Source organism: Eucalyptus grandis, chromosome 11 (genome assembly GCF_016545825.1).
Source record: "Eucalyptus grandis isolate ANBG69807.140 chromosome 11, ASM1654582v1, whole genome shotgun sequence".
NCBI classification, from domain to species: Eukaryota; Viridiplantae; Streptophyta; class Magnoliopsida; order Myrtales; family Myrtaceae; genus Eucalyptus; species Eucalyptus grandis.
This window is the reverse complement of record NC_052622.1, coordinates 40,547,015-40,562,951: the sequence shown is the minus strand read 5'-3', so window position 1 is coordinate 40,562,951 and position 15,937 is coordinate 40,547,015.

Genomic DNA, 15,937 nt, shown 5'->3' with positions numbered 1-15,937 from the left:
GGCCATCGTGGCTTGACTAAGTTATGTCGAAACTCTTACGAGTAGGTCACGTTGGCAGGCGCTTGATTTTTTTTATTCATTAGTAAATTGATTTGGGGAGTTCCACCTGAGGCTAATGACATAGGATGCCAAAACACTTGGGCCCTTATTGGTCAAGATATATACTTAAAATATGAAAGTCAATACAGACACATCGCTCGATATACATAATTATTTTTTACATCGAAAGCGACTGGAGAAGATTGGATACATTGCACACATGCATTATTACAAATAAAATGATTCAATGGTTGTCAACTTCATGGAGATAGTGTTGATTAGGATGATTACTACTTCCACTCTGTTAGATTTTCTTTTCTTTTGTCAATGGTTCTCATCAGTTACTTCTAAAGGACAACCTTGCAAAGTCGTGATAAAGTTACGCTAATTTAAAATTAAAAAAAATGAACAGAAACAATTCAACCTCTTAAATATATTTTTTAATTAAATTTGATAATGTCAACCGTATGTATAATTAGGGGGAAATTACCAAAAAAAAAATTAAATTTATTACATTTGTGTCAATTCAATCAAAAAATTTTCAATTAATATCAATTGATTCTTAAATCTTTTTACATTTTGTCAACTGAGCTTATATGATCAATTTTAAATAGATATTGCTAATGTCGACACCCTTAATGCCACGTAAAATGACTGACACTAACATAGATTATTTTTTATAACTTTTTTTTTTTTTTTCCTTTTATGTTTTTTGTTTTCTTTCCTTATACCAAGTTTGGCAAGGTTCAACAATCGACCTTGCCGGCTATTGGATGAGGTTTGGTCAGCAACCCTCTTCAAGTTTGGGGGAAAAAAAAAGAAAGAAAGAAAAATAATAAAAAATTTAAATTTTTTTAAATTACAAAAAAATTATCCATGTTAGCACCGGTTGGGTCACATAAGACACCGACATCCACATCAATGATTCTAGGTTAAAATTGATCGAAAGAACTTAATTGACAAAATGTAAATGTTTAAAACTGAATTTGCACGAGTGCAATTGGTTTTGAACTTTTTTGATAATTTTCCTCACGATTATGCCTTTGTCATTGTGCTTTATGTCGAAAAGACTTATATGGTTCAATGAATTACTAGCTAGGGAGGAGAAAGAGTATAAGTAGTATCGTATATGATACTTCCCAGATCAATTGCATCGCTCAGTACTTAGTCGAAACAATCATAATTGACTAGATAATTCAAACCATGCAAGCTAATGAGTTACTGCATAATACGAGGCTTTAACAAAAATAAATCTTAATTACAATCATTGTGTATATCAAATACACAACCTCTTAAGCATTCAACTGATGTTGCTGTTTTTATCAAGATCAATTTATTTGGGCTGAAATATGTGAAATCAAACGGCATTACTTTGGAAATTTACTGCAGAAAGAAACGATCAAGAGCCCAACTCTTTAGAAGCTCTGCCAATATTTGATAGCATAGTTTGTGATTAATGAGATCTGTATCTTGAAATTGACTCAAATCATTTTTTATTTTTATTTTTTAAATTTTTAGGGAGAATCTATTTTCACTATAAGTTCAGATCGAACTACATTTTTTTCTTCAAAAGACCCTAGCACACTTGAGGCTATGCAGTTTTTCTTCAAAAGGGGTCAATGTTATTCTCCAATCGGGAATAGAGGAAAATATAATCCTTTCTAAAATTAAGGTCACAAGGAGTAATTTTTTTGGATCCTTGTCTCCTCGTGAATGACATACTTTTGGGTGGACAGAAAGATGGATTTACTTTGGCACTTGAAAATTTGTCCAGAAGACCACCATCTAAAGGAGATCAACCGATGGCTTTGATACCATTGAACGGGAGTTTTGGTTAACTTTATCGTTGTATTTGTTATTGGATAAGTGCACATTGCATGACATTGGAGAACATATATTTTTATTGATGCTCATGCTATGTAATCGATCTTTCATGTGCATTTTTTTCTACAAATGCTTGAGTTATAAAAAGCCAAGTGGCTAAGCATTTGGTTTGAACTTAACATATCCTTTAGTTAAATCCCAATATAACCTGCTTGTATTAACTTTGCGAGCTATGCCCGACCATCATGTAAGTGGAGCTTTATCTAATGCATGTGGACAGAGCGATTGCGTGTATTGGTGGAATTAGTCAAGTCGCAAAGTTGAATGACCCGTGTTAAGGGAGAAGTGTTCAGGGAGAAAAATAACAAGGCAAATATTATCACTGTTCACCTCAATCATTATTTTGCTTAAAAAATTCACAAGGTGGTAGAACCCAACGATTCAAAAGCCCACTAATGCACGCTAGTGGGCTTGCACAAACTTTGAATGATCAAACTTTTTGTTTTTCTAGGTCAAATGAATATCATGGGCCGTTTTGCTCTCCTTTGATTTTTAATTTCTTGCGATGCGTAGTTTCTATAGGCACGCTGCTTTGAGCATATTCGCATGCCTTGAGGATCTCCCAATCTAGCCATCGAATTTGAGACAGATAAGTATCAGTGGAAACCTTGTGAAAAATGTCTTGCCCCGTGTATGTGATCGTTCCGGCTTAAAAACATTCCTTAAAAATCAAGTCTCTTGATCAATACTTTAGCTATTTCCATTTCGGTAAAGATTTGTTGGGGGCGCAGCAGGATGCCAATACTTTTTCCGCCCTTTGGTCAACACGCTGGCCATCGCCCTTTTAGTGGTCGCTACTACAAATACCGTATAGCTAAAGAAGATGGGGGCATTGCCACCCCATCACCAAGGCACATTTTCTTTTTTCCTTACAATGCTACTACAAATACCATATAGCCAAAGAAAATGGAGGCATTGCCACCCCGTCACCAAGGCACATCTTCTTCTTTTTCTTACAATGCTTACCAATTAGCACAATCAGTAAGAAAAATGCTTAGTATCATGCTATGAGGAATAACCATTGAAATCTTCCAGCTGTAGTTGGCCATATCCTTTGAAAGACCTTTAAAGATCAGCTCGGGGTCGATTTCAAGTAACACCTTCCACTGTTTCCTATGGCCTAACCTGATCCCTCCTCTCATGGCTGACGCTTCAGCTGCCTCCGCACCATCAACTTGCACAGAGAGTCTTAAACCATCCAGGACATGATCCTCGCAATCTCGAATGGTGATGCCATGGCCGTTCTCTCCTTTTGCAGATAAACCACCATCACAAATTTATCTGTATAGACCCTGATGCTCGTTTATGCCACCCTTGCCCCACTGTCTTTTGCTTATCACCCACATTTTGCAGCCTTCTACCCTTCAAGTTCCTGTATCCCCTACCAACTCTTCCTCAACCTGCCTTCCTCAGCAGCGTCAAGTTCAGGTTTAATGATATCAAAAGTGGCGTCACATCTTTCTTTCCAGATGTACCAACAAGTATACGCAAGTTTAGCTAGCAATTCCTACTTCAATTCTTTCTACTTGAAACTATTCTAACACTCTGGTAATTAAGACATCCGGAATGAAGATGGCTTCTTTACGAATTATAATCGTCATATTTTGAAGCCACAGACCCCTGCACCAATCACACAAAAGAAGATCATGTTCGACGGTTTCTTCTTCATGATGAAAAGGGCATAGTTTGCTATCTCTAGTCTATCATCTCCACGCATTAGTGACTGTAGCAATGCATTTATAATCACTATGCCCATGAAGTGTTTAAGCTGCATTTGACAATCAAGATAAAATTCGAGATAAAATATAATTTATCATATCCTACATTTAGTGCTCATTCAGGATAGGATAAAGTTGAATATAAAAATGATATAGACAGAATAAAATTATCCCCGGGGAGAGGTTGGATAAATGTGGATAAGATTTCTAATGTCCATAATAGGAAAGTTATTTTTTTTCGAATAACAAACTTATTAAATTAACAAAATTGAAATTATATTTCAATTCAAATAATATTTGAATTCTAATTTAAGAAATTAAAAATAAAAATTTATTTTTAAGTAATCCTATTTTAATTTATATATTTAACTTTAATTCTATCTTATAATAAACATTCAATCTATAAATTAAATATTTATATTTATTACATATTTTAGGTATTTTTTATTTTAGGTATGCTATTACGGTTTACTATTTGATAAAATTTTATTAAAGAATGATGAAAGGGGAAAAAAGAAATAATAAATAAAATAATATAAAAAAGAGGAAAAATAAAATAAAAATAAATTAAAGAATTGTGTTACGAGAGATTTTCATCATCTCCGTTTATGAATTTAGGTTCATTGATAATGATATGCCGTTTATATTAAAAAAAATGTATATGATATGATGTGAATACATCCGATTTTAATACAGCAACTCATCAAACAATTGACATGATATAAAAAAATCAAAAGATTTCATATCCTATCATATCCAATCATATTCCGATTAGAAAGCCGGATTATCAAACGTAACCTTAGGGGTTTATATCACGAAAACCTCGAGATTGATACTCCCGTGATAAATTTACCCTGAACTACCTTTTTTTTTTTTACCACAAGAAATCCCAAACTAGGACCCACATAACAAATTTACAATCATAAACTGGTACATTTGTAACAAGTTTACCATCCATTAGTTTCTATTAAATTGGATTAATAATATAAAAACACATGTGACAAATAGAGAATAAAGTCCCAAACTGCTACATATGTCAATTATCACGCGTCATCCAACTCAACAATTTGACGGTAAAATTTAGTGGAAACTAATGGAGGGTAAACTTATTACAAGTATACCAGTTTTTGGTTTTTGGGGAATAAAAAATTAGCTTAAAGTAAATTTGTCACAAGTATACCAATTGTGGGTTTTTTGTGGTATTAATCAAGTGTTTAATCTTTGGACACAATCTAATCTAGAAAGCATTTTCTAGAAAAAAAAAATTATTTCGTGCGAAGTTGAAAGGCCCCACATAAGTTATAACTCCTTTATCCTTTGCTTCTTAAAGTGGTATGTTGATACATGAATGTCACCGCCCCTCTCTCCTCGGCGAGCCATATCAGCCTATCTAAATCACCTTTGGCTCCAATTGGGATGCTATGCACAAACATCCACCTCCTCTTCCACCATATGACTAATTCCAGTAAGTTCCCAAGTCCAAAGTCCGTATCGATCAAGCTGGCCACCTTCTGCCTTTCCTCACTAAGGTTTGGATCCTTCGGATATTTTTGACAAATTTTAGCACTAAGAATCGCAGGATGGGACTACATTTTAGTACTTTCACCAGGACCACCTGCCAAGTTACCCCTTCTCTCACCTTCTCTCACGCATTCTCTCCCTTCAGCGATACTGATCCACCCCCAAGACATCCTAAGACATCTCCCAACTTCTATAAAGTCACAACATGGGAAATAAATGAGAAGATATTGGGTATCTAAGTTGTGCCAACTCAACAAATTATTAGTTTACTCATCGTAAGACGTGTCCCTCGCGGGCCTACTGTCAAATCTCTCTCCCACTCCCGTAATCTCATGCACTACTTTCTCATTCTTTCTCCTGACAACCTATCTTTGCTCTCTCTTGTCCGCCTCCATCTCTTGTATCGCCTCATCTGCCAATCCACCTATGGCAACAACTCCACCATTGAGGTCTTTTACTACCCCTAGGTCCAAGAACAAGCCCAAGCCCCCTATCGTCATCACTTGTGACCCTAAGCCCTCCTTCAACCCATGCATCCTCGAGGTCCCTTGTGGCTTCGATATCATTATCTCCCTCCACAAGTCATCCACTGCCCCTACAACCCCTTGCCCTCCCTAGTCTAAGAATGCACAAGCCCTTGTCCTTCACAACCCCGAGTCCTCCCTCGGCTCTTGCATCCTCAAGGTCCCCTATGGCTCCAAAGTCATCACCTCCCAACTTAGCTTTCGGATCTAGCGACAATTGAGCTCTCACTAGATCCGATGAGGGCAACTCTCACCTTGGCTGCGAGGGTGGACCCTTAACGAATCCGATGAAACTGATCCTCACCTGTGGCCTAAGTAACACCAACACCAAGATATGACACACAACACGACACACCGCCACTTTGTTTCTAAAAAAAAATAGAGAATTCAAAGATGTTAGAACACGTTGCGTATTAAATATATATTTTTATATATACATAATAAATTATCATTTTTATGATTATTTTAATCAAATTAATTTGATTCAAATTTATAAATAAATAAATAAATAATAAAAAAGCCTAGAATAAATTTATACTAAAAATATTAATTCATTGTTTATTAATATCATTATTGTTTCGATTTGACAAATGCAACTCCATTCAAATAATCTATAAAACTTGAAGATAATAAGTAAATAAATAAAAAGCAATTCATATTTTAGACTTGTGTGTCAAACGTGTCCAAAGAGAAGAAAAAAAAATTAGGGGTGAATTGTATATCATAGGAAGTAAGAATTAAAAGAAAAAAAATATTATTTTTCTTATTTTCTCGTTTATTATTTTTATTATTGTTTTTTCACATATATAGATTTTGACATATCATTTATTGAGAATTTTTCAAATTGACTTTGCATGTGGAAAACACTTGTTGGAAACTCCCATATCGGAATTCCGACTTGAGTGTTGGATTTTCTTACACATGTTGACTGAGTGTTGGAGAGTGTTTGAGAGTGTCAGAGTGTCCGATACGATACAAAGGTTCCTGAAAAATGTTGGTGCTTCTTAGCCTATGGCCTGTTGTCAACCATGGCTATGTGCCTACCGCAAGCCATAGGGAAAGAAAGATAAAGAAACAAAAAAAAAAAAAAAAAAAAAAGAAGGAAGAAATGTTGAAGAAGAGAAACAAAGGTGCAAGAGGAGACAAACAAAGGGAGAAGGTCATTTAACAGTGAGCCTGCCATGGACACATGTCACGCGATAAGTGTAATAGTAATTTGTTGAATTGGCACAACTAGGTACCCAATATTTTTTGAAAAGAATTTTGAGTACTTTAACCCCCAAGCATTAATGCTTCATTTGATTATTTGGATTTCTAAACAAAATAGGAATAGATATGATAGGATATTAAATTTAGAAATTTTGTTATATCATATCTATTATTTGACAAATTACAGTAATAAATTTATATTATATCAAGTACATTGTTTGGTAATAATGGTATATCAAAGTGTAAATAAACACAAAAGTTATACAAATGGAAATGATAAAGATCTCTCAAGAAAATTTTGCATACTTCATTTTTATTTGCCTTTTTTTCTCTCTTTTTTTTTTTTAATTATTTCTTTTTTATTTCTTTTTTTCCCCTTTCATCATTCTCTAATTAATATTTTATTAAACAATAAATTGTACTAATATACCTAAAATATGTAATAGACATAAATATATATTTATATTTATATATTTAATTTATATCATAAGATATAATTAAATTTGACTATAAATAATAAGATTAAATTAAAAAATTATTTTTTTTTGTTATTTTGAATTTCTTATATTATAATTGAAATACTATTTATATTTAAATAAAATTTTAATTTTGTTAATTTAAGAAGTTTGTTATTTGAGAAAAATAAATTTATTTATGGATATTAAAAATCAAATTCACTTTTATCCATCTTCCCATGAGATAATTTTATTCAAATTACTTTCCTCATATATCCAATTTTATCTTGTCTTAAGTAGGTACTGAACATAGGATATGATAAATTTCTGATTAGCAAATGCAGTCTAGGAATTTGGTAGGCTCTCGAGGCTTGCTTAGCTGGGCAAAATTGAACACTGGAAAGCTTTTAAGACCTATCCCTCCTAGGGATCTTGCCTTAGTCGTGTTTGTCTATGTGACGAATAATTAAACCAAATGTTTCAACAATTAAACGTATAACGCATGGCATGAACAGAAGACAAGGAAAAGGGATCGGGACATACTCAGCAGATTTATAGTGGTCGAGCTCCAAATTAATGCCTACTTCACTCCCTAAATCCTTTCGGGAATTGCGCCCAATCCACCGGTCGAAAACTTGATCATAAAGACCGGAGAATTTTGGAGCCCAACTCTCCGTGCATTCTCAAAATAACAACACGGCTCCCTCACAAGTATATCGCACTTTATCACAATGACCTTTACTCGAATATTGCAACATGTTTACAAGGAGCTAGAGTGAGTATTTTGCTTGGATGTGTTCGTGGATCTTGATCCCCCAATCAAGAGAGTGTCCTTTTTATACTAATCTAGCTTAATTAGCCGTTTAAACAGCTAGAAGTGTTAGTCCTGGCTACACTTCTGGCGACCAATGCTTTGGCCCCTAAAGAAGGTCTGTTGCATCCAACAGGGACCAAACTGAACATTTGGTCACCAAAGAGTGTGCCAACTAATCTTTGATAATCAATCTCTCCTGACCAATTTTTTTTTTTTAAAAATTTTTGCGATAAAAAAGTTGGGTCGCGACAGAATATTTTCGGAAGCAAATTGCTCAAGAGCTCATTATATCTCAAAAATTGTATATCGTCACACTTGACATAATATAAATCAACCCTAGATGGCACTAACATGTGAGATAACAAGCCAATCAAAAGCTATAGCAAAACATATATGGCAATTGGTGATTAGTTGGTGACTCGCATTATTTTGTAACATGGTGTAAGCATCATATTAGATACTCTCTTTATTAACAATGTAGCAATGTTAGCAAGAGAGGTATCTCGGTTCCTTCATCCGGACGAAGAAAACCCGTGTAATAAGCCACAATGATGAAGGCTAGCTAGTAGCTTTAATTATCTTGTTCATCAAGAATGGTGAACAAAACGAAAGGAATCATTAGCAACGCGCGATATCAACCATGTAAAACTATGATTCCCCAGCACCACCGCATCGGATCACGCTAATTATTTTGGCGTGAACCATATATGTAGACACACCCCTAATTGAGAACACGAATCACACATGTGGCATCTGCTCGTTAATCTTCCACATCCACCCAATGTGAGAGATTTACCCTAACCTACCTTGATAAAATTGCAAAAAATAAAATAAAAAATGAGTAACATGAAACCGGCACGAAGCTAAAGGGGGCCATGAAAAATATTAAAGAGGCAAGGACCGACCAATCAAAACGAAAATGTTCAAAATATTACTAACACGTGTCTAATGTATCAAATGGCCATGGTTAGTATTAAAGACAAGTTCGTAATTTCACAAAAGCCTTAATAAGTTACCGTCAAGTCATCTTAAAGAAAAGTCGACACTTTTTTTTTAAAAAAAATTTACAATACTTGATTGTATAGGATGGATTCGAAAGGGCTGCTTTGGTGAGAAGTTAACTATTTAATTATTTGAGTACTTCTATTCTCGTCTCTTTTTCCCCCATTTTTGCTCTCCATGGATGAGAAACTGTAACAACATATGGATACTCAAGGGGGCAAATGCCCATTTCTTCACACAGAAATGAAGAAAGTCCATCCACTCCACCTGCTTCTATCTTCATCTAATACTTTCTTTATGCACATGATAATGACCTGTCTCTGAGGGCGGCTTCATCCACTAATAAGAGTAAGACAGCAGAATTGGTTGGCGCATGAAGCAAGGAAACACGTATATTCAAATGTCAAAGGTAACTCCACCAGGTCTATATGCGAATTCAACTGATCTTCTTTTCCCAGCTTGTAGTAAATCGTGCCTTGCATTGAGTCGGATATGAAAGTGACGGTGAAAGTGACATGTCCCATAAGCACGACCTTGTGCAGTTCACCAGTTTTTTGTATCTTCTTTTCTGTGTTCCTCTAATGTCACTCGGCTAAGAGAGATGATGAGAGATGATTGACATAGGTTAGGGATGTGCTTGTACGCATGATAATCGTTTTCACTTTTCTCGTCAGAACACGTAAACTCCACTTTTTGCTATGTGAAATTGCTGGTGAGAGATCTCTGGGTATATCAACGACTAGCGAGCTCACAATCTTCTACGCAGCCCATTTATCCTACATATGATTGAGCTGTTGGGGTTGGGGTTGAGTTTGATTGGATCATCGTATTTATTTCGGAAAAAAGTTAGTAGTATATGACCGACTCTTTAACTTATTTAATCATATCTTTATTTGGTATGACTAATATGAAAACAGACGTCTTCGTCTACATACTACAAAACCTATTCTGCTATCCCGCGTGCTGAACAATGATATGTGAATATTCCATTTTAAGCTTACCCACATCTCTGATCAAATCTGCTATAGTAATCGTTCCCCCATCTCTCTTCTCTTTACCTCCCCCTTTCTGACTAATTGCCCGTAAGCAGCCTTGCCGTGCAACCTCGGTCGCCCTGGCTATTGTTGGCAGTAGGCCCAAATCTGGGCCCAAATATAATGCAGTTTATGGCCCAAGCCAGATTATGACAAAGACCCCAACCACAAAGCCGATTGGTGAGATGGTTTAAAATGAATAGCACAACCCACAAAGTCCATCAATTGAATGCCACAATAAGCTTATTTGTCATAAATGTCATAAATAGTAGATGCACGAGCGAAGGGATGAAATGTCTAAATAATCTCTACGCTCATGAAAGCCATAACAACACAACCCATAAGATCCACCGATAGAATGTCTGATAAGTTTATCAATCATGAGCTTTCAATATACAAATTTTTAGTAGAGTACTTGACACATGACCGCAATTGATTTGAAACATAAAAAGAAGTTGAACATTGAGTCTAGAAGGGGCCATCAAACTAAGGGATAATCGTACATAAAGAATCAAAAGCAGTTACAAATCATCTCTAGACTAGTGTGAGGCAATTGGAGATTCGTGTAGATGAAAATTTATGATTTGTGACCTAATTTTTAGTCGTGAGATATTCTTGCAACCAATTTCTAGCTTTTTGGATCAAATTTTTTGTGTTGTGACAAAACGAGTTTTTATGTAGTGAATTGCTCATAGATATAACTCATCATATCTCAAAAGTTGAGGGAACAATATAAATAAACCCCATAGGTAGTGAGAGGTTATGGAACAAGTCAATAAAAATGAGAGCAAAACACACATAATGCTTACTGATTAGCTGGACATGCCACGCCACGTGCTATGACCATCACATTAAATACTTTCTTTTAATTTTGACGTAGCAATACAAACAAGAGAGGTATGTTGGTTCATTCAAGAAAACCCCTGTGAAAGGTCACAAGCATGAAGGCTAGCTGGTATCAAGAATGGTGAACAAAACCAAAATTAACAAGCAACGCGTGATATCAACCAAGTAAGACCCCCATTCCCACGCACCACCTGCATCGGATAGTGCTAATTATTTTGGCGTGAGCCATACAATAAACGAGACACGCCCCAAAATTTGAGAACACGAGCCACACAAGCGGCATAGATGCTAATCGATCTTCCCCCATCCACCGGATAACGAAGCAACCTCTGATGAAAACCAAATTCGATCAAACTCGCATAAAAAATTAGCAAGATGAAACCGGCACGAATCAAAAAGGCGCCATGGAAAACATTAAAGAAGCAAGGGCCGACCAATCAAAACGAAAAAGTGCAAAGTCATCGAACCAACACCTACAAAGAACCACTAAACAAGTCCAAAAAGATGAACAAAAGCAATGCTAAGTATGATGTGGTGAGCTGTGTAATGAAGGGAAGGGTGTGGTTTGGATAGAGTTTTCATGAGACGTAGCTTTCAAGGCTTTCGTGTGGTTTTTGCGTTCGACACATGTTTGGCTTTCGCCGGAAGAGGTCAAATGGAATAATCGGGAAAACAATTAAATTAATTATGATAGACCAAGTCAAATTATATATAAAACATCGGTAACCCTGGCTCTGATGCTAACAAAAGGAAAAATAATACAATTCCTTATCGTAATTCCAGTCTCCAGTGCCACGTCATTGACCTTTTTCTCTCTTATAAACCAATCGAACCACCGCTCTCGTGTAAAGTAACTTCAACTTCTCTTTTTCTTCTTCTTCTTCTTCTTCTTCTTCATCTCCTCTCCACACTTGGGAAAACATTCTTGGGAAGATTATAATGGAGGGCCTCATTCCGTTCGTGTATAGGGTGGTGGTGGAACACAAGAGCGGGAAGCAAGGACCGCTCAGGCGGTTGTTCAATGAGTCGCCTTCGGCTTCGTACACCAGGCTCCCCCACGAGTCGGGCCGGTTCCAGATCGCTGACCTCCAGAAGATCCAACCGGACTGCGACGGCAACTTCTCTACAGCTTCATCTTCATCGAATTCGACCAGCAACAATGCACAGATAATCGTTTCGTCCGGAGTTCATTCTCCGGTTCGCCGCCTCAAGTCTCGTCCCGTGGGTTCGTGAAACAAAAGCGTCATATGCATGAACTTGTGTTGAATACTAAACGGGGTTGGTGATGGTATAATTAGTATGGTTTGTAGCCTTATTGTTATTTTTTTTTTTTGGTAATTTTTTGTTGGCTTTTTGGGACTTATTTTGGACGCAATAAGCCTGTGCGGAATCCAAAAGGGGCCCATGCGTTGGTGTTAAGTCTGCAAGATGTGAAGCTTTTATAAGAGGAATATGCGTTGGGATTGCGTAGATTATGGATTGTGATGATTAAGGAAAGATTAGATTTAGGGCCTTAGTGGCTGAGTGGCCCCTCTGGTTTCTCCTTTTTTGTTTTATTTGGAATCGAGCAATTAATGTTTTATTTGGCAAATTCTTTCGACCAATGGTACATATGACAAGCCCAAATAATCAACCAATAGAGGAGCAAATTGGTTCTTCAAGATAACACAAACTAATTTTGTAGAACCCACCCTATAAAAATTCTGCTTCTATGCACGCAGTGAACTAGCAATATTTCGACCAAAAAAAGAAAAAGGAGACTAGCAATATAAGATTTATTGAGGTTTGGCTTGAGTGTGCTACTCCTCTCTTCCAACCTCTAGCAGCCTAAATAGGCCAAATTCCACTAGTAATTCCAGAAGTACAAATATTGTCTTCTTACAAGTGCAGAAGCTACTGCTACGCAAAACCCAAACTCCTTTTTGAACTACCCCGCTGTAGACTACGCAAAATCCAAACTCCTTTTTGAACTACCCCGCTGTAGACTAAGTAATTATTAGACCCTTCTTGTATGCACAGCACAGTTTTCTAATTACACCTCTTAAGTGTTTAGAAAGAGTTGCTCACAAACTTTGTCTTTGACTTATACAAATGCATTCACTCTAACTCCAACCATTTCTCTCATATGTTTATAAATGGATCTGTCACTCTAGCTAACTCTTAAGAACGACACTCAAATGGGTAGTATAATTGTATAAAAGACATGGAATCAAGAACATCACAATGTTTCTCAAATTCTTTTATTTTTGCCGTTCTCAACTATATCAGTTTTGGCCAAGCATCCTCCAATTTTAAAGCCCTAAATTCCAATGCTGCAATTGGATCATTTAGCGGTTGTGTCCATCCAATTCTCTTAAAAAAGGTCTAGGCAAAATTCCTTTAGAAACAGGTTGAGAACCTTACTCCAATATAAGTATGCCCAGTACTCTCTTCTAACTCTAGCAGTCCAAACAGGCCAAATTCCACTGAATGTGCCAAAGTCTAAATAACACCTTGTTACAAGTCTAAAACTTGCTTATGTCATAGCCTGACTTTTTCTGCAGCAACCCTGCTATGGGTTAAGTAATTATTGGACCCTCCATATTCGTCCTCACATGCTTGTGACACGGCCCACGGACAAGCATGATCCAAGATCGTCCGTGAGGGACCGTGTCACGCACAAAGGGCTGCCCGGAAGCAGCCCACGAACGACCCATGAGCAGAACGAGCGGAAGGCCCATGCGCAGCCCATGAGCGACCCCGGAGCGATGTTCGAGCAGCCCGTGACGGTTCAGCTGGTCGCGTGTCAGACGGACCTGCAACCCCGATCTTGCTTCTGACACACGCCCATGGTCTCGCCCAAGGCCCGACGCGCGCGACCCATGGACTTCCCAAGGGCTGCCAGGTGCGAGACCATCGAGTAGCCTTTCGATTAGTCATTTGTATAGCTTGTAATGATTATACGGATTCAAAATGAACCGTTGGATCGGAGGGACGATCCACGGTCGAGATACGACCCACTCTTGTATAAATAGGGATCCCTCTCCCACAATGTAATCGGTTCGTTCACAAGCAAATACACTCTCTTTGCCCATTCGGTTCTTGTGTTCGAGCGAAGTGTGTGTGTAAGGCTGACTTGGGATCACCGATCCTAAGGCCGCGCGGAGTTTGATCGACAAATTGATCGACCCGTGACAAGTGGTATCGAGCCATCATTTCCAAACGAAATGGCCGGTCCTGCCTCGCGCGATGTTCCGATCGTTCAAGATGATGAGCGTGAAGATCGGGCGTTCAGCCGAGGGCTAACCGGTCGAAAAGGCCCGTGCTGCCTCGTGTGCGAGGATCCGAAGAGGGATCTGGAAAACCGTCGACGGCCATAGAGGAGACCGTCACGCCCGTCCGAGCGTTCACGGACGACCCGGCACCCAGACTATTGAAGGAGCGGAAGGCTGGTAGGGAGGAACTCTTGGCCGAAGTGCAAGAGCTCCAAGCCGGCATGGGAGAGCTCCGTGTCGAGGTGCAAGGATCCTTCATGCACGAGCTGCGCGGCGAGATGAGACACAGGAAGCCGCGATGGTGGCCATACGGGCGGAAATGGCGGAAATGAAGGGCAAGCTCGTGGAGCTTGAAGCGGCACGCGTGAACGGGGTGATCACCGTGCGGTCCCCGTGCCGATGCACCCAAACCAAAGGAGTTCAAGGGCTCCCGGGTGGCAAAGGACGTGGACAACTTCTTATGGTACATGGAGCGATACTTCGGACCATGGGGACAACCGACGACGTGATCTCGGTAAACACCGCAGCCATGTATTTATCGATGATGCACTCACGTGGTGGAGACGTCCGGGATGGTAGGAATGGCGATCCTATTGTGACATGGGCTCGGTTCGTCGAAGAGTTTCGGCGAACCTACTATCCCGCTTATGCGGAGGAGGAAGCCCGAGGGGAACTCAGCGCCTAGAGCGAAGGGCGGAGTTCGTGAATATGTGAAACGGTTCTCGGAGCTGCTGCTCCAAATCCGTCCATGACCGAAACGGAGGCGTTCCACCAGTTCATGGGCGGACTCAAACCTTGGGTCAAACGGGGAGCTCAAACGGTGCAATGCAACGGACCTCACCACCCACTTCGTGGCCGAGTCCCTTGTTGAATATAGGCCGGCAACCACGCCAAGCCCGACTTTCGACCGAGAGAAAAGGCCACCGGTGGGGAGATCGAGGCCGGTTCCCTCGACCAAATGCTGGCCGGACCACCTCCGAATCCTCATAGGAATCAACCCGAGTCGAGCAACGGGAGATACCAAAACAAGGTACGCACATACAAGTGCTTCTTTTGTGACGGTCCCCATATGGCTCGGGATTGCCCAAAGAGAGGAAAGCTGGCGGCCCTGTGCAAGGAGGACAAGCCGCGAGAGGAGGCGCGGTTGGGATCGTTGCGGATCCTCGGAACGTCAAGGCCTCCAAGAAGGCCAAAGAACCAAAAGGGATGATGTTCGTAGACGTGAAGATCGGGGTACCACGATGAGTGCACTCGTGGATACCGGGGGGCGTCCGATCTGTTCATATCCAAAGAGGCCGCGAAGAAGCCGCATCTTCCGGTCGAGGCGAATGAGTCGGGTTGGCTCAAGACGGTGAATTCCGAGAGAAGTCCCGAGCGGCATGGCCGGGGACGTGGAGTTCCACCTGGGTCCTTGGACCAGCAAGGAAGATATCGAGGTAATTCCCCTTGATGACTATGACTTCGTACTCGGTTTGGGATTTCTCGACCGGATCAATGCGGGTGTCATGCCCTTCGCGGATTGCATATGCATTACGGACAAGCGGTGCCAATGCATGGTCCCGATCTATCGAGAATCGGGACGCGATAGGAAGATCTTTGTCGGCCATGCGGCTTGCTAAAGGGCTGAAGAAAGGCGA